Genomic DNA, 25,956 nt, shown 5'->3' with positions numbered 1-25,956 from the left:
CTAATTGATTAAGTGTATATGACATGCCATTTCTAATCCTTCCTGTACCTTTGTTATGGCTTTAGCCCTAACTTGTAGAAGGTTCATACCTGGATTTATTATGGGCCTGGAAAATTGCTAATGATCAAATTAATCAAAATCCAACATGAACCTAATGCTCCCCTTTGCTGAAGCAAATGTTCCAAATCTGTTCAGAGTTAGATTTAGAATAGAGAAGGGATAAGGAAGAAAAATACAGCTGCAGTGACGTCTCTCCAGAGTATGATATATGAAGCTCTCTGTCCCTCATTAATAGTGGTTAATTAGGTAAGTATTCATCAAAGTACTCTGCAACCTCTCATGCTGAATAGTATCAACAGTGCATGCTAATATTACCACACCTTAAAGCCAGAGTAGCAACACATACAAAAAAGCACATAATATCAAAACTCACAAAAGTTCATAATTACCAGTCCTCTTACCTCGACCTATACCAGTGGTGCTGTGGTGAACATTAAGGATGACCTGGAGACAATCTCACTAACCAGGTGAGAAGAGGGTGAAGACAATACCTACTGAGGGAGGAAGAGGACAGCTGCACTGCAACATCTTGCATAACCGAGCAGGTAGAATCAGAACCGAAGGGTAAGAAACGTAAGAACAAAATGAACTAGATGGAAGGAAAAACCCGCTAGGTGAACAAGAGTGATAGTGAAAACACCCAAACAGCACACAATTACCAGGCAATCTTTGACTGCCCTACTCGCCTTGTTATGCAGGTGCACCCATGATGACCTAAAAGTGAAGGTCACACTTCCAGAACCTCCTGCTGCCTCAGGATGCCAGACTGCTAACCTACATCTAGGGCATCTTCTTCCTGTTTTTCATAATTTTCAGGTTTTCTTGCTTTTTTCTGGGGTTTAACCTTTCTTAATCCTGGTATTGTGGTCCTGTTTAGGAACCTAATTCCCCTTAGGTTTCTGCCCTGGCTGGAACCCTTATGAAATATTCTGGCCCTTCCTTTCTGATCTGGAACCTGTCTGCTGGGAGCTCTGCTCTCCTTTTGCCTTTGGAACTGTGCTGCTCCAGGCCCCTGTTCACCCTTTTGTTCAATCAGACACTATGTCATTGACCAAAATCTCTAGTGGAACATTATCTGTCTTTTTGCTCTCACATAATCTCTCCAAGTACTGGGCTGGCTTCAACCCAGACTTTCCCATCAGAGCATCAAACATGTAGATTCTGATACTCAGGCACCCTTCCAATGACTTCAGTCTCTTTAAAATGGAGGCAACTCATTAAAGTCACTGCCTTGAACATATAGAGGCCTATTAGGATGGTGGGCGGACATCGTCAAATGGGACTGCCCGCCATAAGGGCGGGTGGGGGGCCATTAGGATGCGCCCACCACAGTTGAGGGCACATCCTGCATTCCTGTCATTGTGGCATAGGTGCACTCAGCACCGCCCGCCACAATGCCAGGAAGGCATGTCGCGCACTTCCATGTACAACATGGCAGGCACCGCGTGATGCCTGCCAGGTTGTGCATGGAACTGCAGGGGGGTACCATAGGTACCCCCATGTGCACCCCCAACACCCCAGAATCCCTGGGGGCCGGCAACGGGCCCCCACAAGCAATCCCACAATGCCATTGCCACCACTGAAAGGCATGTTTCCGCTGCCATCCTATTATGGGTGGCCGTGTGTAACAGACACCGCCACCATATTAAACTCTTTTCCGCCCGGTCAACTTGCTGAATGGGCGGAAAAGAGGCGGATAGTATTTCCGTCCACGCGGTCCCCACTATAGTAATAAGGCGGGGAAAATGGGTGGTGGACGGGGAAGGATCTCGTGCAGATCGCCATGCGGGCGGTGGTGATCCGCCCAAGATCCTAATGGGTCCCATAATTCTGATTTTGCATCTAACATGCAGTCTCAAAACTGTGGAACCTCTCTAGAATATCAGTGATTGGCAAATGCATGTGTATCAAATATCTTGCTTTCTTACATCTCTTTCTAATTTCTGATTCTTTTTCTCTTCATGTGCCTACTAATCGTGTCCATTCCTAGGTCTATCTTCTTCATCTTGGCAGGGAATCTTAGTTTCTACTTCTCAAACTCCTTTGTCTTTTCATCCTGTTCTTTTTTAATTTTCTGGAGCATTAGTTCAAGCTTCAGGGTCTCAGTTAAATCTAACGTATCTAGTGATATGCTCCTGAGACTAGTGCCATAGATATCTTAGAGATGGGTGGGGGAGACTGTTTTGGTACATTTTAGAAAGCAATCTACAGGACAATATGGTGTGCCCAGTCTAGGGAAGTCTGTACTTCGAAATCCTGAGAACCTGTGTCTCTGAGGTATCTTCTACTAGAACCTCCTATGATTTTCCTGCTACCTTTTTGTCTTTGATTACTTGCTTCTCCAATCTATCAAGCATGAAATATATACTGACCGCTATATCTTCTGATTGAGGAGCCCCTCACCTCTATCCAAACTTGCCTTCCTGAACTGTTTTAAGCACAGGTTTCTCAGGCTTGCTTCTTCCCATTTGCTATCTGCCATTCTTAGGCGCAGTTATGTAATAAAAGGTGGGTATTATTAAATGCTATTAATGTCAATTGGAACTGGAATTTATTGATCCTCTCCACGTCCCACCAATTGTGGGAAAGTTTTCAGGACGCCTCTGGCAATTACTGGTCGTTGGGCTAAGGCTGTGTTACTCTGAGCTATTTACCACTGGTGTATTGGGTCTTAACCCTTCTAGTGGACCTAAAAATGAACACCAAGTACTCCTCTTTAGTTGTCAGTTCCGGCTTCATGCACTCGGAAACCGTTTGGTGTCCTCTGAATTGAACAGGCGCCTACAGGCGATGAGTCAGTGATAAATTCTTGCATAACCAGTCGGGTCATTAGGTGACCAGATGAATGTTTTGACGATTCCCACTTTGCAGTAGCTACACTTTATTGTGAATTTACCCGCTTCCCTGCGTTACTGAACAGTGATTCTGGAGGACCCAAAATCTAAATTGGTTTACCTCTTCACATTTTAAAGTTGAAGATCTCTTGCTCAAGAACAATTTTGAGTCCAGAAGATGACCATTAAATAACGCATCAGTCGAAACGCTGTCGACGCTTCTCTGTGGCTTAATTTTTTATAAGGACACAGTATTTATGTTTATTGTGTTCCTTTCTTGTGATTTGTATTGTTGTTGCCACCTGTCTGGTTTATATGTATTGTCTTTTTGTATACCAGCGTTTTTCTTGCTTGAGATTATTTATATGTCGAAACAAAACCTTTGAAATGTCAAAATAAATAAATGTATAATTTTGATACTACTAGGCTGTTGTGAAGGGCTTGATTAACTAATATATTGGACATCTTTCCAATTTTTTATATTTCTCTCCCCCTGAGCCTTTTTGTTTGATATAATAAGCATTTGTCCCGGGTTCGGGGTTTGTGGACAGCCCCTGTGGTTGTTAATCATAAGGTTTTTAGTTGAGCATTGAAATAATCACTTTGCAAGGTAGTGTCAACTTAGAAACACAGCACTCAATAAACAGCTGATCTGATGCAGTCCAGCCTGTACTTTAGTTTGGAATAGAATTTTACTTTAATTACAATACAAAATACATAATTGTACAAAATCATTAGAGGACATTGAAATGTATCTGCAGCTGGCAATTTAGTACTACGGTAATACATGGAGTGGTCTAAAGTACACCCAATGGATAAATATTAAGTGGTAATGCTCATTGGTCAATAGCCCCTAAAGTGAAATCTCACGGATTTATTTGTTGGGGAGCACTTTCATCTCAGTTCTCTCTTCTTCCTTAATAATACTCAATTCTAGTCCTTCAAATAGCTGTTAGTTCATCTCCTCATGTTTCTGGTCACAACGACATAGTACCTTTTGTACTTTGGTGCTGGTGGATGCAGATTAGACCTGCGATTTGTCATTAGCCACTTTTATGGTTATATGTCTTTATATTGACCAGAGAGATATTGCAAAATGTAAATACCAATGCAAAACACACAGATAACCAAAGTATGAACCCTCTTAATCCTGTGTGCAAATAACAGAAATATTTTCTACAAAAATGTTGCTAACAAATATATTGTACGAGTTCCAATATTGGCTAAAAAATATTCAATGTCAAAATATCCCGCACTTATAAAAAAATGAACTTAAGTAATCAAAATATTGTTTAAACCAATATTGACAGCCTAAATATTGTATTTAAGGGCCAACAAATATTAAACTTATCAAGATGAACAGAAAACTTAACTTTTAAACATATATAAAAAGTAAATGCATAAAGTGTTTTTGCATATTGTCTTCATAAAAGGTAATACCTCTAAAACAATCCAAACTAAAAAAAGAATCCAATGAAATTTAATAGGGAGGCAGTTGACAAATAAGTAAAGCTGCTCTTGCCTGGCTTGCCTCCTTCTTGCAGGGCCGGTCGCAGGCGGTCAAACTTGATGGCTTCACCACCCCCACCTGTTCAGTCTCCTGTGGGGTGCCTCAAGGGTCTTCCTTCTCCCCCCTCCTATTTAATATCTACATCTACCCCCTCATAGTCTCCTTGCAAAATCTGGAGGCCGCCGTCTTTAACAATGCTGACGACCTCCAGCTGGTCTTTGATCTCTCCATTTCCTCTGATTCTATTCTTAATTTTCAGACTACTCTTGTTTTTATTTATGATTGGATGAGCCATAATCATTTAAAACTCAACCCGGACAAGACGGAGCTGGTCCTAACCTGTGGCCTGTCGAATCCTTGGAACTCCGCCTTTTGGCCATCTGCCCTCGGCCCCTCGCCAGTGCCTTCCTCCTCTGTTAAAGCCTTGGGCATAAAAATTAGTTCATGACCTTTCCATGCGTCCCCAGATCAGCTCCGTTGTTTTCTTCTTGCTTTCTGTCCCTTAGAGTTATTTCCCGTATTTTTCCTATGATACCCTCAAATTAATCATCCTGGCAATGATTATCTCTCGTCTGGACTACGGCAATGGTCTGTATGTGGGCATTCCGGCATACGAACTTTGGCTCCTACAATCCATACAGAACCAGGCCGCACGTCTTATCTATCGGCTCCCCAAGTTTCACCGCATCACTCCCCTTCTCAAGTCCCTTCACTGGCTCCCCATCTCGCAGAGATCTCTATTTAAGATGGGTTGCCTGACCTTCATGGCCCTGGCTGGTTCAGCCCCAGTTTTCATTAACTCCATGGTTTCCCATTATGTTCCTAGCCATACTCTTCGTTCCTCCTCCCTGGTTCTTCTTAATGTCCCACGCTTTCGGAGGTCTAAGCTGAGTGGCATGAGGTTTTCCCTCCTTGCTCCTCGCTTCTGGAACTCTCTCCCTCTGGCTATCAGGTCTATAACAATCTATCTGGACTTTCGTAAAGCCCTCAAAACATATCTGTTCAATCTAGCCTACTCAGTGTAATTTAATCTCTCCACGGTGCTCCCCCCTGTTCCCCCCCAACTCACAGCGCCATGAAACCGCTCGGTGACCGTGCGCTATACAAATGCTTTCAACTTCAACTTCAACTTCAGCTGTCTTAATAATAATCAATAAAAATAGAGGAGTCTAGCTAATGCACAGTTGGTCAGCAAGAAAGCAACTCTGTCCTGAGTGCAACACCTCTACGACCTAAAAAGCCACACTGCCTGACCAAACAACTATTCTAATTGTTACAAAGTAAGTTCATTTATATTTGAAAAACAATTACACAACTAAACACCATTACACTAAAATGACAATATTAAAAATTATGAGCAGAGGTCTAAGTCAGACACTAAATGAATCCCAAGGCACTTGTAATAAGGTGGAAAGGTATCGTCATACTTGTGATAGAGCAGCATGCCTGCCGAATTCAAAATCAGGGCCTTTATTTCTACATTTCCAAATATGTCAAAAGATGAAAAACAAGTTTAAAAATTCAGAGCCCATCCCTGTGGGCCAAAATGCAAATAGAAGAGAACAGACAACTTGTGGCCCCCCCAAAAGCATTTAAAGGACCACTGGAACTCCATCCCCCAGGATTGTGTCATACTTAAAAGAGAAAGGGGAGGTGTGTTGGTCCCCTTCTCGAGCCGGGACGTTTTTTTATTTTTGAAGGGGAGCCAACATTGCTCCTGGTCTTTATGCTGCTCCCCCAGGTGGGAGCAATATCTTGTTCTTTTAATTGAAAGAAGTAGCCCTTGGGTTGGGATCCCATGGCCTAACAAGGCTTGAGGGGGCTTGTGGTCCCCCTTCCCATAAAATAAAAAAAGGCCCTGGGGGATGGGGTCCTCAGGCCCAGTTCCTGTGGCAAACCCCCCCCCCCCCACCACACATGGTCTAAATCTGTGTGCAGCTTGGGGTTGGCTGCCTTCTAGGAAGTTATCCACAGGGCCTGGCCACAGGCTAGGTCTTGTGGCAAACCCCTGCACCATGTGCGGCCGAAGGTGTGTGCTGCATGGGTTTAGCTGAATGGAGGGGTTGGCCACAGGCCCTATGGCCAACCCCTCACCATGAACGACCAAATGCCCTGCGTAGTGTGGGGTTGGCTTCATTTATCGGGAATGGCCACATGACCTGGCCGTAGGCCAGGCCTTGTGGCCTAGCCTGCACCGCACACAGCCAAAAGGTTGTGCACAATATGGGGTTGGATGCATGCAGGGAGTTAGTCAGAGGTCCTGCGACCAAACCCCTGCTGAGCGAAGGCCCTGCGCAGTGTGGGATTGGCTGCCCTTACGGGGACTGGCCAAAGGGTCTGCCCACAGACCAGGCCTTGAGGCCAACCCCCTACTGGCACGGCCGAATGCCATACACAGCATGGGGTGGCTGCATGTGGGAGTTGGCCGCAGGGCCTGGCCTACGACCAGGCCCTGCAGCCAACCCCTGTCCAGGTACAGCCGAAGGTGGGTTTGAATTTGCATTTGATAATTAAATATTACTTTAAGTTTGGAAAAAACTAGAAATTCACTGAACAAAAACAAAGTTTAAAGTAATGTTATAGTTAGGTGAAATGTTCAGTAACAGCGTAACATTTTAAACCCAAAAAAAGCCATTGAAATTCACCAGTTATAGTTATAGTTATCTCAAGTAAACATAACTCTTGCCCTAAGGTAACTTTAACTCACACTCTTGCCATCCACTGCTCTTCACCACACATACGACATCACTCAGGACATCTCCTATGACATCAATGATAATATCACTGGAACATTTGCAGTGAAATTATTGATGAGAAAACTGTGCATGGTGGGGGTGCGAGATATAGTAATCTTAGGACATGTGTTGAAGTTACTTGAGATAACTATAACTGGTGGATTTCAGTGTTTTTTAGAACTTAAAATGTTTTGTTGCTACTGAACATTTCTTCTAACTATAACATTTGTTTTTTTCAGTGAGATAAATACAACCCAGATAGAGCCCCCAAAAAGATGAAATTCAAGGGTTTAACATTTGTGCAATAAATGATGTAATGTATTTATACTGACATATATATCTATATATATGTATATTACCTACTGGCGGTCGCCTTTAGGTAGTTATAGTTAGGACCTAGTTTCCATAGGAAATCTGCAACATTCTATTTGGATTAACTTTGGCGCCGGTGGACGAATGTTTGCGAATTTCTCAAAGAAGATGGCTCGGTCCGCTCCGCTCCTTCCCTGAAAGTTTTGGGGGGATTGGTCAAGTGGGGGCTGAGATAAAAGGGCGGTCCCAAAACGTATTTTTCCCATGCTATTTTCCATAGGACGTTTAGACACGGCTACAGGCCGAACGGCTGAATGGAATTATAAGAAATTTGGCAAAAAGGTAGAGTCCGTCTCGCAGATCACGCTTTTCTTTAAATGGTGTAAATCCGTCCAGTAGTTGCTGAGAAAATTAAAGTTGAAATCAATTATATATCTATAAGCGCGCATGGGTGCGCGCACTAGTGCACCTGTGCGCGAGCGGAATTCTGATTTGCTGTTTGACGTCTGTCAACATTCGATTCGGCGGAAATCAGGAAGTGTTGACCGCCATTTTGTCAGTGCAAGTGAACATATTGTAGAGAAGAAAGGGGCAGAACATGGAAAGGGGACAAGGTAGAGAATCCCTGGCCCCCTAGGTTTTCTCAGGGGGTCCATTAAGGACCCCCAAAGCCAAAAAGAAACAGGTTTTTTTTTCAAAAAAGTTGCGGGGTCCGCGCACCCGGTCGCGCACTGCTATTTACAAGAGTGTGAAAAACTACAGCGGAGAGCGTGTAAAGGGGGCAGGGTGGAGACTCCCTGACCCCCTGGGTTTTCTCAGGGGGTCCATAAAGGACCCCCAAAGCCAAAAAGAAACATTTTTATTTGCAAAAATGTTGCGGGGTGCGCGTACCCGGTCGCGCACGGCGACAAAAAAAGATGAAAAAAATTGAGTTAAATTACAAGTCTGAGTGTTTAGATGTAAGTTGGCTCTAAAAAGAGCCGTTGTGTTAATTGGGTGTTTTTGGTACCTACAAGTAAGTACCGATGCAGAGTCTCATGTTACAGAGGAAGATTCTATTCAGCTCATCCGTGAAATGAACACCATCTCTCCTATAGATGCCTTGCATGTTGTAACGCAAGTTGTTGTGGTATATAGAACCCATGCCATAGTCTCTGAGGAAAGCAGAAACATATTTATTTACATGTTTCCTTGCTTTCTCAATCTGTGGACAATATTGATTGGACCAATTCCATTTCTATTTTTGGCATATATTGGAATAAGCAAAGGCAGTTTGAGGAAAAAGTGAAATCAATTGCCCAAAGGTGTCTTTTAAAAGCATTTCCAGACCTACCCCAGTCAATGTGCCTAGATCATTTCCACCACAGTGCACAATTATGAGGTCAAGTTGTGGGAGATGCATAAAGGTTTTCACCAATGGTATCAATTGCTGACATCTCAATCCTCTCTGGCCAATCCACATAATGTCCACATTTGGTAAATCAAGGTTGGAAATACCTCTGTTTGCTGTATATCTTTCACTTCAGTAAATAAAGCTGTGTCCTATAAGCCAAACTTTCATAATTTTCAAGGCAGATCCAGTAGTACTCAGATGGGTTCTGGAAGTGAAATGGCAGTAAGAAGCTGAGAGTTTTGACAAAAAAAATGGATGAGGTTTGGTGCACTTGGAAAACTAGAAATGATTGGTTGATTCATACAATTTAAGATTGAAGACTAGGTTGCATGTTAATGTTTTTATAAAACGAAAAATGCTATTGGTTGTGAAAAAATCATAAAAACTAATAAAGCAGTGGATAAGCAGGTGTGTTTGGAGGTCAATCAGCCTTGCTGGTTTGATTTGGAACATTGAGATATGAACTTTTGACCTGTGTCTTCAGGCAGGTGCAGAATGAGGTGTTACCATGGTAACAGCCAGAGAAGGCAGAGGGTGAAGGGTGAACTTTATGTGACTTTGAAAATATTGAAAGGGACAACCAACTGAAATGTTAGTTTGATTTTCAATTTGTGTGGGAAAAAGTATGATTGGTTAGATAGACGAATATGAGTCTGTATTGAGAGGAATGCTGCACCATTATTCTGAGGCTGCAGTGACAGAAGCATTATTCAGAGATTCTTCATACGAAAATCTGGTTTGTGACTGCCACTGTTCTACATCTAATAAAGCATTTTTAAAAGTGAGTCTCTAATTCTTTTTCACTGTGTTACACCTTAAAATATGCTTTAGTCACTATAACTGTTTCACTCCCTCACAGTCTCTGACTGTCCTCATTTTTATCTCTGGCACTGATTTCTTTTCTTTCTACTACTCTTCCTTTTTGTTTCCTCACTCTTTATATAAATTATTTGCTCTCACCTACTACTTTTAAATTTCTCTTATTATGTTTCATTATCCTCAGTCCTCTTCACTCATCCTGTTATGTAATCCCTCACTGCTAGTTCTTTTTATTCACTGTCAGTTCTTTTTCCTTATTCTCCTTCCTCACTTTCTTTCCTTCAACTGTCACTTTGTAGTTTTGCAACCGTTTTTGGTATACTGAATAAATGGTATATAAAATGTTTTTAAATCAGACAGTAATTATTTCACTGATTTGCAAGCGTTTTTCTGTAATCTGTAAAGATGGTGCAGAGATGGAGAGATGGTATGAGCAGAGACACACATAGTGCAGGCAGAGACAGACATGGTAGATTACATGTAACATCGTGGTCATGTGTCTAAGATCACACTGTGAGTCAAGCTTGTTTTTAAATGAATCTGGGTGAATAATTTGCTTACTCGATGTGTTAAAAAATCATTTGTTGAAGTTAGTTAGGCTTTATGATATGTACTGCCAGAGAATGTTAGGCAGCATGACTGTTAGGTCTCTTAGTTGCCAAAAGATCAAGGGTGTGCTGTTGAAATGAAAAAGGAATGGTATTTCTTACTTACGTATATATGGTCTATTTTTTGCTAGTAGAGACAGTGAGATGGTATGAGCAGAGACACACATAGTGTAGGTAGAGACAGACATGGTAGATTGCATGTAACATCCTGGTCATGTGTGTTAGATCACACTGTGAGTCAAGCTTGATTTTAAGTGAATGTGGGTGAATAATTTGCTTACTTGATATGTTAAAAAATCATTTCTTGAAGTTAGTTAGGCTTTATGATATGTACTGCTTGAGAATCTTAGAAAGCATGTCTGTTAGGCTTCTTAGTTGCCAAAAGATCCATGGTGATTCCTTTTGGCAACTAAGAGGCCTAACAGACTGTCGCAGGGATTCCGTGCTCAGACAGAACTGTGCATAGAGGCATGGAACCTCAGTGAATTACGATGTCCCAAAACTCACCTTAGTACCCAAAAATCCTCTACCAGACTAGCAATCAGTGTCTCATTGGTCATCATAAACTCCCAATGCTTAGATAAACTAGAACATGAACTTAGTACACCTCAGGTTACGTGGAACACATGAACACTCTTTCGTTATACAATCATTTCAGTCCAGAACAAGGAGTAAAAGAGGACACGTGCATATTTGAAATGTTTATTCACTAATGCAGTGCTGTCAAGCGCAGTATCTTAGCTAACACAAGCAAACATATTATAAGAAACAAAGTAATCAGCATAGTCACTAGTCCATAGAACAGAAACAGTGCAAGCATAGTATGATGCTAAATGAATAGGGTTTAACAAAACCTAATTCTCACCCTCCCTAGCTAGTATATTATATTATATCTAAGAAGGTCTCTTTTGGGTTTTAGCAGAGCGGCCCCATACCTCAAAATCCTAGTGGTTAGGGATCACATCATCAGCAACCAGTTCTCTGCATGCGAAGCGCCATTAAGTGTGTTTGTATGCTCTTGTGCAAGGCAATATAAAACGCGCCTAAAGCCAGAACGGCTGTAGCTGCATGTATGTTATGTGTAGGGACGTGCGAAGTTCAGTGCTCATAACAACTACTGTGTTGAGATATTGTTGAAGGTTTCAGCACTCACTGTAGAGACACAGCTCACCAAGCAAGGCTGATATCAGTGTAACAACATATTATTCTCATATGAACCGAAAACATTTTACTAGGCTCAAAGGTAAAGCAGCAGATGTGTGTCGTGCGCAAAAAGCAGCAGAAAGCAAAAATGGCGTTTAAACTTATAAAAAGCTCATGCTAACTTAACACAGTAATCAGGTCACATCTATCCATATGTCACCCTCCCTTGATCCGAGCACGTATCAGATAAGATAAGATAAGATAAGCGAGTCAATTGTTGAAATCAGAGTTCAATAAAATGCTCAGTTCGAAATCGAGTAGGTGAGGAAAAAAAATGTTGTCCACATAAAAATCGAAAATCTCACCAGCATGACATTGTAATGTCCATTGTTAGTAAAGCCAATAGGTCTGTTTATATAAAAAAATGTCCATAAAAGATCGGAAAAATAGTGAGAGAAGAAAAAATTATGACATCAATGGCTTCAATAAGAGTCAGCCTAAAACTGAGTAGGCGAAATAAGCAGCAACCGCTTCCAAAAGGAAGTCACTGTTATCATCCGAAAACAACTCAGCCATCCAATTCAATAGAGAAAAAGAACATACATGCTCTTCAATTACCGGAGCCTCTAGTACCATCAGAGGACAACTCGGTGGGTTTTCTATGAAGCTCTGTGCCAAGAAATCTTGCGCCGCTGCGAATATATTCCAACAACTCAGAATTCCATGCATCGCTGCAAAGGCCATAATCCCTCCGTCAGAACAAAGCAATTCACGAGCTACTAAGGGGTTCTTGAGTTGATCATAATCCACTTCAGGAGACACCAAATTGCAGAGACACAAATCCAGGGCCCACATGAAATCACAGCTCAGGCAATGAAATACAGGCTGGACACAGGTGAAATAGGAAAATCGAAATGATAATCCGTATGATGCACTCAAAGTGGCAAGTGGCAGCACACCATAGTATTCAAGCATCCTGTTGCGAAATAGTGCTAAATGCTCCAGCTCGTTTGCGAAGACATCCATTTTGCAATAAACAAAACAGTAACAAAAAACCAGCAGCCAGTGCCAGCAAAACAGGAAGTCCACCAAATAGACCGGAGAATATCGAGTGAAGGAAAGCAGGAATGACTCCAAATATTTTCTGCAAAGAAGTCACTAAACCACCGCTTACTACTTTAAAAAAATGAGCCAGCCCCGAAGTGGAGGATGCGTTAAAGATTGTGTGAATCAGCTCACCAAAATGTAAAGGAAGGTCACTATTTCATAAGGCATGCACTTCTGTGCGGGTGTTAGCTACATGAAGGACAAATGTTTCTCGAGCAGATGTCAGGGCAACTTCTTTCTGTGACAATAAGGCTCTTATTCTGCTAATTTTATTGAACTCTGACTTCAAGGCCGGATTTCTCGGCCAGATGGAAACAATCAGGTTCCCATGCGGGGGTCGATAAAGCACATTTTTACAGCAAACGACACGCTCACTGACTGTTACAACGTAAGCTATGCCTTTCAATAACCAACAGCAATCATCATTGTTTAAAAGTAAATAACTCCTGTTAACCAATAAGGTAAAAGTTGGGAGTATAGCGGGCACCGGTGTACCTTTCAAAACACATGCTAAATTAGGGCGGTCCTGTTTACATGAACCATGCAATTGGATGTGCCTACACATCAACGAGTGATCCGGTGTTTCTGTACACTCATCTCTATTCAGATATACCTCTTTCCCATCCCTAAGGCATCTATAAGTGAAAGTCAGTGACCAGGCTTCATGCAAGTAGGAGGTACCGAGCCGCTCGTATCTGCCTATGGCAAAATACTTCATGGAATTTGAAAACTGAAAAAGCGCGAAATAATAGAGTAATTAATCCATGGATTAGCCACGTTGCAGCCGTGGCTTCTGCCACTGAAAAGGGCAAAGACTCTAGGCGTTCAATGTGCAACATCGAAAAAGAAGCCTCTCTCATGGAAAGCAAACATTGTTTCTCAGTCAAATTAAAGGGTGCCAACAGAGTGGAGACATTAACATAGGTCCAAGGCACTTTTCCATGTTTCAGCGTCTGCAAGGTGCATGCAAACTGCATAACAGAACGCAATTGATTTTGACCATGGTATAAAACAGACACTTCATCATGTACAATTTCAACAACAGATGAAACAATATTATCTAATGTGTAAATTCGGGAGGAAAGGGTATTAATGCTGTTGACCACAACTGCAAGCACTTTTTCTAAATTAGCTTGGTCGATAGTCCTAAGGCGGGTAGCTGCTTCAATCGGTGATGTTTTCCACAGTTCATTATAAATGGCATAGATCCATCTTTGAGATCTACCGTTAGCAGGGCCCGTGAACCTCGTCGGTCAGTTTAGATAAATGCAATTTAACTGACTCCAATGTAGAGTGCTTGAGCCAATTCTGACATAGTTTGCCTACGGAATAAGTGGTAACAGAATGGTCACTCTCAAAACGGGGATCTACTCTGACTTGTGTAAAACCCTCAGCTAGGCCCAAAAAAGGATGCTGGCACGAGTCTGCACTTCGGTGCCACATTAACCAACCCTCGGGATCCAAACTGGAAATGTTAAAGGATGAGTTTAGCAAAAGGGTTTGTAAATCTCTAATCAAAAATTTAGTTGAGTTTTCCCAACCCGAATATTCTTCCAAATCTGGGAGGGAAGGAGAATTTAATTTTTTAGAAGTAGCCAATCCAAAGCATGTTGTCTGTGAGATAGTAGAATTAAAAAAAAAAACATATGATTTGGGATGAGACATGCACGGTGCAAAGCCTCATTGTCTTGTACCTGCCAACTTTTAGAACCACAAACTGATTTAAGGACAATAGTTTCCTTCCACAACTCGTAGCCACCAACATCTAGCTGGTCGAGAAAGGAGTTCGAATTCAATAATTTAGTATCGGTAAGTCTAACTTTGGAATTGGATTTGTCTGTCTTTTTAAAATAAAATGAAGCGGGATTGGACTGATTAAAATCAGTAAAATATGTATACTTTTTCAAAAAATTTGTCTGAGCTGCCTCTTAAAGGAGCAGGACAATGTTCCCACTGGGTATAATTCACAGTACTCCTCCTATAATTAGTTTTGTGCAAGTAGTGATTGCCAAAATGTTGGAAACAAAACAAATCACCATAATTAGCAGAATCTAAATATAAATCTAGTAAGCAAATTATTCACCCAAATTCATTTAAAAACAAGCTTAACTCACAGTGTGATCTTGGTGATCCATTGTGATTCCTTTTGGCAACTAAGAGGCCTAACAGACATGCTGCGTAAGATTCTCTAGCAGTACATATCATAAAGATTGCATGTAGCATCCTGGTCATGTGTCTAAGATCACACTGTAAGTCAAGCTTGATTTCAAATGAATCTGGGTGAATAATTAGCTCAGTTGATGTGTTTAAAAATCACTTCTTGAACTCAGTTAGGCTTTATGAGATGTACTGCTAGAGAATCTTAGGCAGCATGTCTGTTAGGCCTCTTATTTGCCAAATGTCTATGGTGATTCCTTTTGGCAACTAAGAGGCATAACAGACATGCTGCTTAAGATTCTCTAGCAGTACATATCATAAAGATTGCATGTAACATCCTGGTCATGTGTCTAAGATCACACTGTGAGTTAAGCTTGTTTTTAAATGAATTTGGGTGAATATTTTTGCTTGCTTGATTTGTTATAAAATCATTTCTTGAAGTTAGTTAGGCTTTATGATAGGTACTGCTAGAGGATCTTAGGCATCATGTCTGTTAGGTCTCTTAGTTGCCAAAAGATCAAGGGTGTGTTGTTGAAATGAAAAAGGAATGTTATTTCTTGCTTACATATATATGGTCTATTGTTTGCCAGTAGATACAGTGAGATGGTATGAGCAGAGACACACATAGTGCAGGCAGAGACAGACATGGTAAATTGGATGTAACATCCTGGCCATGTGTGTAAGATCACACTGTGAGTCAAGCTTGATTTTAAATGAATCTGGGTGAATAATTTGCTCAGTTGATGTGTTTAAAAATCATTTCTTGAAGTCAGTTAGGTTTTATGATATGTACTGCTAGAGAATCTTAGGCAGCATGTATGTTAGGCCTCTTAGTTGCCAAAAGATACATGGTGATTCCTTTTGGCAACTAAGAGGCCTAATAGACATGCTGCCTAAGATTTTCTAGCAGTACATATCATAAAGATTGCATGTAACATCCTGGTCATGTGTGTAAGATCACACTGTGAGTCAAACTTTATTTTAAATGAATTTGGGTGAACAATTTGCTTACTTGATGTGTGTAAAAATCATTTCTTGAAGTCAGTTAGGCTTTATGATATGTACTGCTAGAGAATCTTAGGCTGCATGTCTGTTAGGCCTCTTAGTTGCCAAAAGATCCATGGTGATTCCATTTGGCAACTAAGAGGCCTAACATACATGCTGCATAAGATTCTCTAGCAGTACATATCATAAAGATTGCATGTAGCATCCTGGTCATGTGTCTAAGATCACACTGTAAGTCAAGCTTGATTTTAAATGAATCTGGGTGAATAATGTACTTACTTGATGTGTTTAAAAATCATTTCTTAAAGTTAGTTAGACTTATAGGATATGTACTGCTAGAGAATATTGGGCAGCATGTCTGTTAGGCCTCTTACTTGCCAGAAAGGCTCTATGCTGTGTAATAAAGATGTGTGTAATATGGTAATAAAAGTAGAGGTTTTTTTTTGTGTTTGCTGCTCAAATCCAAGAATCTGGAGTGTAATTGAGAGTTTTTTGAACCTTCAAAAATATTTATAAAGGTGAGTTGCTAATTTGTAAAGGGGATCTATTTTTGTGCAGATTAAAATATTAAGAACACTTTCTCTCAATGTTTCCACTATTTCTTCTGTGTTGTATCATTTTATCTTTTATGTGTACCATGTCTGTATCTGCTTGCACAATTTATGTATGTTATCATACTATTTTACTGTTTCTCGGCACCATCTTTTTATGGGACAGCTCCATGTGTTCTTTTCTTTGCAGTCCTGCTTCATCTATCCTCTGCCTGTAACAGTTTACTGTCTGCGTGCATTATTTCTTGCTAAATCTGCATTATCTCTCTAACTCATGCTATATCATCTGTCTGCACCCGTTCCTGTGTATTTGCAGAGGCCTATTATGATATGGCTGTTGGTGTGTGTTATGCAGTCCTACCATGATAAATCTTTTCCCTCTCTGTCTGTAGTTTTGCAGTCTCTAGTTGTACTGTTTTCTCTCTGTCTTCTCTATCTGCGTCTCTGTGTGCTTAATATAGCCTCTGGATGTAACATTTCAGTGTCTGTTTCTAGCATGTTTTCTCTATTGTACCATTTTATCATCTGTGTGTACCATGTCTGAGTCTGCTTGCACTATCTGTGTCTGTGCTCATGCCATCTCACCGTCTCTACTGGCAAAAAACAGACCATATACATGTAAGCAAGAAATAACATTCCTTTTTCATTTAAACAGCACACTCTGGATCTTTATTGCATAGCATAGAGCCTTTTTGGCAACAAAGAGGCGTAACAGACATGCTGCCTAAGATTCTCTAACAGTACATATCCTAAAGCGTAATTGTCTTCCAAACAAGATTTTAAAACACATCAACTAAGCAAATTATTCACCCAGATTAATTTAAAATCAAACTTGACTCACAGTGTGATCTTAGACACATGACCAGCATGTTACATGCAATCTACCATGTCTGTCTATGCCTATACTATGTGTGTCTCTGCTCATATCATCTTACTGTGTCTTTGCACCTTATTTTTTTGTAACTGCTCCCTCTGTTCTTTTACTTGCAGCAGTGCATCATCTATTTTCTGACTGTAACAGTTTACTGTCTACCTGCGTTATTTTATTTTTTCATCTGCACCATCTCTCTATATCTGTGCCTGTACCATTTGTCTGCACCCTTTTATATGCATTTGCAGAGGTCTATTATGCTATGGTTGCTCATGCTTAGCATGAAATTTTGTACATGCTGTGCAATTTAGATGCTGAGTGTGCTGTTGAAAGGCAAAAGCAATTGTCTCTGTGGCAAGTAGTAATCTTTTTAGTGAATTTTCATTTGTACATTGTGAGTCCCACCTTCAGTCTGTACACAGTTTGAATACTAGTTTATTGTGCTAAACTCTGAAAATTCATCCCTAGAAATAATAAATTATAAAGTCTTTCAACAGTTCTACAGTCCAGAAAACCCAAAAAAGAGGAAGGTGGTAGATTAATTTGTGTAGTTAATGTGTTTAAAAGTATGGTGATGTATGTACTTATAAAATTAGTAAAGGAAGTTTTTAGTTATCTATTCATGAAATAGATATAATTAAGTCTTTATAGTTTTTGGAAGGACCAGCAACATAATCTTATTGGTGCAATGGAAAAGCTTCAAGAAAACATTGCTTTGAATTTTGACATCTCAAGTGATTTATTAGAGGAAGTGAAAGACGGAGTTTTTCCAGAGGAAAATGATACTGGAAATGAAGATTTCATGGATGAGACTTTGAACAGTGCTTTTCTTGAAGAAGTGGAGGATGAAAATTTTGATTATGACGAAAATGAAATACCGGATGAAGTCATGTTGCAAGTTTTATTGGAATACGAAATGTTTAATGAATAAATATATAATTTATAATAAAACATTTTTCGAGTCAGTCTTCTTGTAGTATTGATCGTTCATGTTTTTAATGAAAATGAGAATAAATGTTTTGATGAAGTGTGTTAGAGATTAGGGTCAGAAACATTAATTCCACTATGACCTCCTACACCACCTGAAAACCACTGTACTGTTCTTAACCCTGAAATATTATTCTCACCAAATACGTCTATAATGTTGACACAGCAATGCACTGTCTTAAAGTCAGAAACAGCACACACTACATGATTTCCTACTCTGTTCAGAGACTGTTGCTATGCCTTAATTTTACTTATAAAGTGTACCAGTATTTACATTATTTAGTGGTTATAATTTCTATGTTATATGTTAGTAGATGTCTATAACATTTTTGTTCTTTTTTCACAACAGATTGTAATTTTGAACAGAAGGAAAAATCAACATGCCGACCAAAAATGAAAAAAGAAAGCATTATAAACGGACATACCATTTCAAGAGACAAGAATTAGAAGAATTACGTAATCAACAAAGGACGGACAAAAACAAGACTGCTCCTGGTAAGACAAGCAAGGATTTTATAAAGAAATTATCTCAAAGGAAACATTTTTTGGATAATGTGGGAAAGGAAAAACAGTTGTCAGTATCTACAAGGAGAAATCAGAGAAAAAAGAAAAAGTTTCCCAACTCTGCGCTGAACAAAATGTCTATAGTAATAGACGTACTAATCAATTTGCGGAAATCGGGAAGCGCATGTTTTATAATAGAGTAGTTTCGAATTTATTAAAAAAGGAACACATTTCTAAAAGGAAATCAGCTTTTTATAAGAAAAAAATATATTGAGGATATTGTTGAACGTGCGTTTGAGACATGAAAGAAGTTATTTATTTTAGTAATTAATAGAATAAATACACTGAATAAGGCAATCAAAGTTTTAAAAGCTCAGAGTAAATGGAAAAGACAAATAAATAGAAGTCATTTTTGTAAAGTTTTTTCTGGAAAATGGATGCATAGTTCAAGTTGTGAGCCATTTTTTAATGAAGAGAGTTACTTTCAAAGTAATGAATTGTTGTATGTAGTTGACACCAGTGGTCGAGCATATGAGGTGAAGGACGGTTGTCCTATTGAAAAAGAGAAAATTGTGCTTAGAAATGCAGAAGAAGTTATAGCTGATGAAGTTTTAGGGAGACGTCCTAAGGCTCCTGTGTACACTTGGAATTGTAGTAGTGTTTGCAGTGTACGACAGGATTCAATTGATTTCTTTCGCAATTTCTTATGTAAGTATGCTAAGGAAAGTCTAAAAAAAAAAAAAGATTATAATGGTGCAAGAATTAGACCGTTGCAGAGTGAGAGAAAAAACAGGTCTGCAAGGGCATTCTCCGGCTTGTCTTTCTAAAAAAATATGCCGGAGGGTTTTTCATCATTTCAGGATGTTAGCAGTACATCATACCAAAGTGAGGAAATTAGTGAGAAAGTTGTATTATGCAAAAAGTCCAGCACCTAAACTTAAACAGTTAAATAGTGCTCTTTTGCATGGATCTGAATTAGATGTTAGGAAGATCTGTGAAGAAATTGAGGTTGGTTACTTTGGTCCAGAAGAAGACAATGCAGAAACTGATACAGTAATAGAAGGAAATGTTGTAGAAAATGTCCAGAATTTTAATACTGAAAATTTTGAAAAGGAAATAACAAAGTTTAAGGTCATTGCAGGTGAAAAAACAAATTTTCCTTGTGTGTGTTGTCGATGCACTCATTACAAAAATCAAACCAGGTTAGTTGATTTATATTTAAAAAGTGAAGAGGAAAATAATAGTGAGTGGAAAGATTTTGCAACTTATTTGTTGGTAGAAAATTGTTTTGATTTGGGTTTTGATCAACATATTTGTAAATATTGTTATAATAAATTAAATGAAAATAGAATGCCTGCTAGAGCTGTACATAATAATCTTGAGTTGGTGAATATTCCATCTGAACTGAAGGATTTAAATACCTATGAGACTATTCTGATTTAATGTGTGCATCCATTTCAGGCTATTGTTCGTATGGAGCCTAAGACAGGGAAATTAAGTCCTTCAGATTTAGAAAGAGGATTAAAGGGAAGAGTTGTATATTTGCCTCTTGATTTAAAGAAAAACATTGAGACAATTGGTGTTGAAAATGTAGAAGAGGAACCTCTAGTTATTCTAGTTAATGGTGTGCCTACAAAGAGTAAGAAAATCTGGCAAGATTTAGTGGATGTTAGCAAAGTCAAAAAGGCAACGTTGTATTTGGTCAAAAACAATAAATATTATAAAAATGTATACGTAGGAGAAGAGGAAATAAATGAAGAAGAGGATAATGATTTGTCTGCTGGACAAATTGAAAAATTGGATGTGTCCAGAAGTGAAGAAATTTATGAACATTATAGTGTTCCTCCACTGCATTCCAAAGAAGTATTGGGAAATGCTATTGAATTATTTCAGATGAAAAAAGAAAAAGGAAGTCCCATTAGTGTATGGGAAGAAAGCTTGGAAGCTCGTTGTTTTCCTCAGTTATTTCCAACAGGTCAAGGTGCACGATATGATGACCGACCTATGCAGATTCCTGCATCTGAATACCGGACAACAAGATTATATGCAGAAGATCCAAGATTTCATCAATGTATTCCATATTTGTTTCATCTTCTGTTTGAGAGTGACTTATCTGGACTTTCTTATGCAGTGAACCATATACTAAAAAGTGGAGTACATCTGCAAAATGTTATAGCAAAGGAATTTATGGATAAAGTCCAACAGAAAGACACTGTTTTGGATTCTTACCTAATTAATCTAATGGCATGTCAGCGTGGTACTAATGAGTATTGGTACCGTCGTCATGGGGATTTGAAATGTATGCTAAGAAACTTAGGAGCACCTACATGGTTTCAAACTGTAAGCTGTGCTGAGTATGCTTGGGAAGATTTACTTGAATTTCTTCGGGAGGCAAATGCAAACATAGAAAATATAGAGTAGAAGACACCTGGAGAACTGTGCTCTTTGGATCCAGTTAATGTTTGCAGGTATTTTAATCATAGATTTTAAGCTATGATGTCTTTTATTACAAACAAAAAAAAACTCCTCTTGGCGAAGTTCTGGATTTCTTTTGAAGAAAAGAGTATCAAGCGAGAGGTGCTCCTCATATTCATATGCTATTATGGATGAAAGATGCTCCCAAATTTGAATTAGACTCAGATGACACTGTACTGTCTTTCATTGAAGAATATGCAACATGTGATATACCCAAAAGTACAACTGATAAGGATTTAAGAGGGAAAGTGTTACGATTTCAAAGCCATCGTTGTGGCAAATATTGTCGGTGAAAATTCAAATCAAAGGATAAATTCTATACCAAATGTTGTTTTGGATTTCCACGACCAGTAATTTCAAAAGGAAGAGTGAACAATTTTATATCATCTTTGCGACATACTATCACAAGAAGATCACAAAAAAATACCTACAATTTAAGAAGAAATGAAGAGTCCAAATACATAAATGACTATAACCCAGTCATTTTGTCCATGTGGAATGCTAACATGGATATTCAATATGTTGCAGACAACTCTATTGCTGTGGCTCGATATGTAACGTCTTACATCACCAAATCTGAAAAGACGGAACTAAAGGATATGTGGGAAGACATTTCTCATGAAAAGAGCCTAAGTAAGAAATTGTATACCTACAGTTTGAAGATGTTATCTCATCGAGAAATTGGAGCATATGAATGTTGTGATCGATTATCATCAGCAAGCCTTTATGCAAAATCTAGAACAACCCTGTGGGTGAGTTTAGGTCTTGCAGGAACACGAAACGAGTTTTGAAACCTGTTCAAGAAATTGAATGTTTAGCAGAGAAAGAACCAAACAGTACAGACATTCTGAAGACAAACATGTTGGATACATACTATCCAAATAGAAGTAATCTGCCTGAAAACATTTGTCTGTATGAAATCCTACAAAACTACACTTTCAAAAGGAATATTACAGAGGATATCGATAAAGGTGTATATGCTGTGATTGGATATGAAGGATGTCTGGTGAAACAAAGAAAAGGACATTTGATTAATCACCGAAAACTGATTTGCGAAACTCCTGACAAAAGAGAATTTTACTATTTAGCTCTTTTGCAACTCTTTAAACCATGGCGTACAGAAGAGGAACTACTTGGTGACTTTGACCGTTATGAAGATTCATTCAACGCATCTAAAAATAGTATAGAATGTCCTGTTTTTAGTAATTATCTGCAAATGTTGAATGACGAAATAGAACAAGAAGCAACAATTGCAGCGGAGATTGCTACAGACAGTTCTCAAGATAGTCAAAGTTCTGCTTTGTTGAGTCAAGATCCACTAGGACAACCAATTATCCAAAATGAAGCAGCCAATGCCATGGATGAGGTGATTTGAGTTAATAACAAAGTTTATTTAGACAATAGTCTATAAACCATACATAGAGCAATGGATTACACATAGTGATAAAAGATATTTAAAACCACAATTCATTTTACACATTTACAACACTTGTAAAACCATAGCATAAAATTGGGAAACATTGTACTTTTTAATCTCTCCCGCCCTCCTTTGTTACCTCCGTTATATATTCTCTTGTTGCTTCCAGAAATTTCCCCAATGCAATTGTAATATCCAAAAAAGTCATTTCTGTAAGGAGGTCAATGGCATCAGCATGGGAGGTCACCTCATATTTTAAAAGAATTGGACGTAAAAAGGCTTTCCGAATTGCTAAACTCCATTTACAATCAAACAGTATATGTAAAATATCATTTCTTACTCCTAGGCCACATTTACAGGTTCCGTCCGGGTGGATCAGGGCCATTCTTATTTTTCTTTCAATCTTCCATGGATTTAGGCCGACCCAAACCTTCAAGATTTCGTGGCTTAGCCATCTATTGGGCAGTAAATCCAATTAGGGGAACCGGACCTCCTTTTCCCATTCATTCTTTACCAAATTCACTGATTTTTTTAACCTCAGATAGTCCATGTCTTGTGATCTGGAAAATTCAAGCCCTTTGTCTCTAAGCATTTTTTTAGTGCAGACTATATTCCACAATGGTGGACTATATTCCACAATGGTTCAATTATCCAAAATGAAGCAGCCAATGCCATGGATGAGGTGGAAATAGCAATGGAACAAGCTCAAGAGGATGTAATAAACTTAGAAGAATTGGAAAAACAACTTAATCTTGAGCAAAAACAAATATATGATGAAGTGACAGAGCAGATTGAGCATGGTTTTCGTCAAGAGAAGAAAGAATGCTCATGTATGTCATTTGAACCTGCCCGACTATATGTGAGTGGAGAAGCTGGAACTGGTAACAGTTTTCTAATTAAAGGAATTGCCACATATCTACAGCAAAGAACTGAGACATCACTCTCTTGTGTTGTTACTGCTCCAACTGGGTTGGCAGCACACAACATTAAAGGGATTACTTTACATCGTTTATTGATGCTGCCAGTTGAACATGAAAATAAATTACAATACCACAAGCTATCTGGAGAAGCTTGTTGTAAAGTTTCTAGAGTACTTAAAAAAATTAAACTTCTCATTATTGACGAGCTAAGCATGGTATCAAATTTAATGCTTGCTTTTGTGCATTTAAGAATGCAACAGATTCTTAAAACAGAGTATGATGTGTTATTTGGAGGCAAACACGTCATAGTTTTTGGAAATCTACTGCAGCTAACTCCTGTAAAAGGACAACCTGTATTTAAAACTGTTACACATGAAGACACCAGAAAGTGCCTGGGAAGTATTGGAAATGTTAATATATGGTCACGTTTCAAATATACTGAACTCATTCAAAATATGCGACAGGCAAAGGATGTTAAATATGGAAATATTCTTCAAGATATAAGAATAGGAAAACTAAGTGAACATGCTAAAGAAACTTTACAAACACGATTACTTTCCAATTTGTTTCCAAATGAAAATAATGTGGCAGAAAAAATATATACTAAAGAGGCAGAAGATAAGTCAGTTATATGTTTGATGCCAACTCTACAAGAATGTTCAATGTTCAATGAAAACATGTTGAAGCTAGAAAATGAAGAAATTAAGAAACTGGAAGCTAAAGATAGCATAGAGCATGAAGGAAGTACTATTATTTTGTCAGAAAGGTTTAAGTTAAAATTGGATTCTCTACAGAAATCTATGTCTAAAACTGCTGGGTTAGAAAAGAATCTGTATGTATGTTTAAATTGTCTGATTATTTTACGAAGAAATTTACATGTGGAATGAGGTTTGGTGAATGGAGCAATGGGTAATGTTGTTGGTTTTGTGAATTACCCAAATAGAGATGAGATTGAATTTTTAAAAATCAAATTTGATGGAATTGAGGAAGTTCAACAATTCAGTCGTTGTTCAACTCGATTTTTGCTTGTGAAAGACTTATATGTCCGTCGAAAACTATTTCCTATTTGTTTGGCATATGCAGTGACTATTCATAAATCTCAAGGTTTAAGTGTAGATAGTGCTTTGGTAAATATTGGAAGTACTGTGTTCAAAGAGGGTATGGCCTATGTTGCTTATCTCGAGTTAGAACTTTATCTGGATTATATCTCATTGATTTTGATGAGACAAAGATTAGTGCAGATCTAAATTGTGTGAAGGAGTATAACAGGTTAAGAAGAGAATATGCTCCAAGTTTACCTCAATATCCTTTAATTGAAAAGTGTGTGGTAGGTCGAAAAAGGAGATATGAGGAAAAATGTAGTGAAGTAGTAGAGAAGCAAAAAAAATAGATGAACCTGTGATTGGTAGCAAAAAGAAAAAGGTTACTACTGAAGAGATTGTTGGATTTAAATTTTAAAACATTTCTGGCGTCAACTGCTATGCAAATGTAGTGGTTAATGTTGTTTTTTTTCTTAAAAGTTTACAGCAACAGATTGTAGAAAATCGGGACCAAACATTTCATTGTTCATTAAATTCTGTGTTTGAGAAATGTAGCAGTGATAATAGTGAAATAGGAAATGTTTCAGAACTTCGAAATGTTTTAGACATATGTGCTGGACTAAATCAAATTTCTCCGAATATTCAGCAAGATTGTCAGGAATTTATTATGTATATGCTTACAGTTTTACAAGATGAAGGTGTAGATATTGATAGTCTTTTTGGCCTTTCTTATAAATGGCAACATAACTGCGACAATTGTTCATTCTCAAGTAGTACTGACATACACACTGAAAGATTTATATATTTAACATTACCAGACTGTAAAGCAGTGTCTTTCAATAATCTAGTTAGAGATGCGCATCAAAACATGGTCTGTTCTCAATGTCACTCAGAAATGCTATCAACATTATTTATACGAAGATATGGACAGTATGTAATTTTAATGCTCCAACGATGCAGACCTGATGGAACAAAATTGACAACTTCAATAAAAAAAATTGTGGCTTCTCAAATATCAATTTCTTGAAGAACTTTTGTAACTGTAACAATTATCTTCCATGATGGTCCTTCAACAACATCAGGACATTACACAGCTTATTTGAAATCTCCAACTGGATGGACACACTGCAATGATAGTCAATTGACTTTTAAAAAACGTTTGCCTTTTGACTTACCAAATTCTTATCTGGTGTTTTTACAACCAAAATTTCAGTAAAATTACTTGGCGTAGGAAGATTACTGCTGTTAAGGAAAGATACTCTGTTGTTCAGAAGTATCGTGTGAGTGAGGGTGACCAAATTTAAAAATGAAACTTGTATTTGGCATAGTAATAGTATCAGGTACAGGTTTAAGTAATGTTTGATGGTACAGAACACATTGGAAGTTTTGATTCTAAAGGTTGGGGAAAGAATGGTTAAGAGTACAATTAAGTAAATTGCAAAATAAGGACTTTACTCATACTATTTGGCCACGCGGAAAAGTATGTCAGAAGAAAATGACTACTTCAG

This window comes from Lissotriton vulgaris, chromosome 10 (assembly GCF_964263255.1).
Source record: "Lissotriton vulgaris chromosome 10, aLisVul1.2, whole genome shotgun sequence".
Taxonomy (NCBI): Eukaryota; Metazoa; Chordata; class Amphibia; order Caudata; family Salamandridae; genus Lissotriton; species Lissotriton vulgaris.
This window is presented reverse-complemented; position numbering follows the sequence as displayed.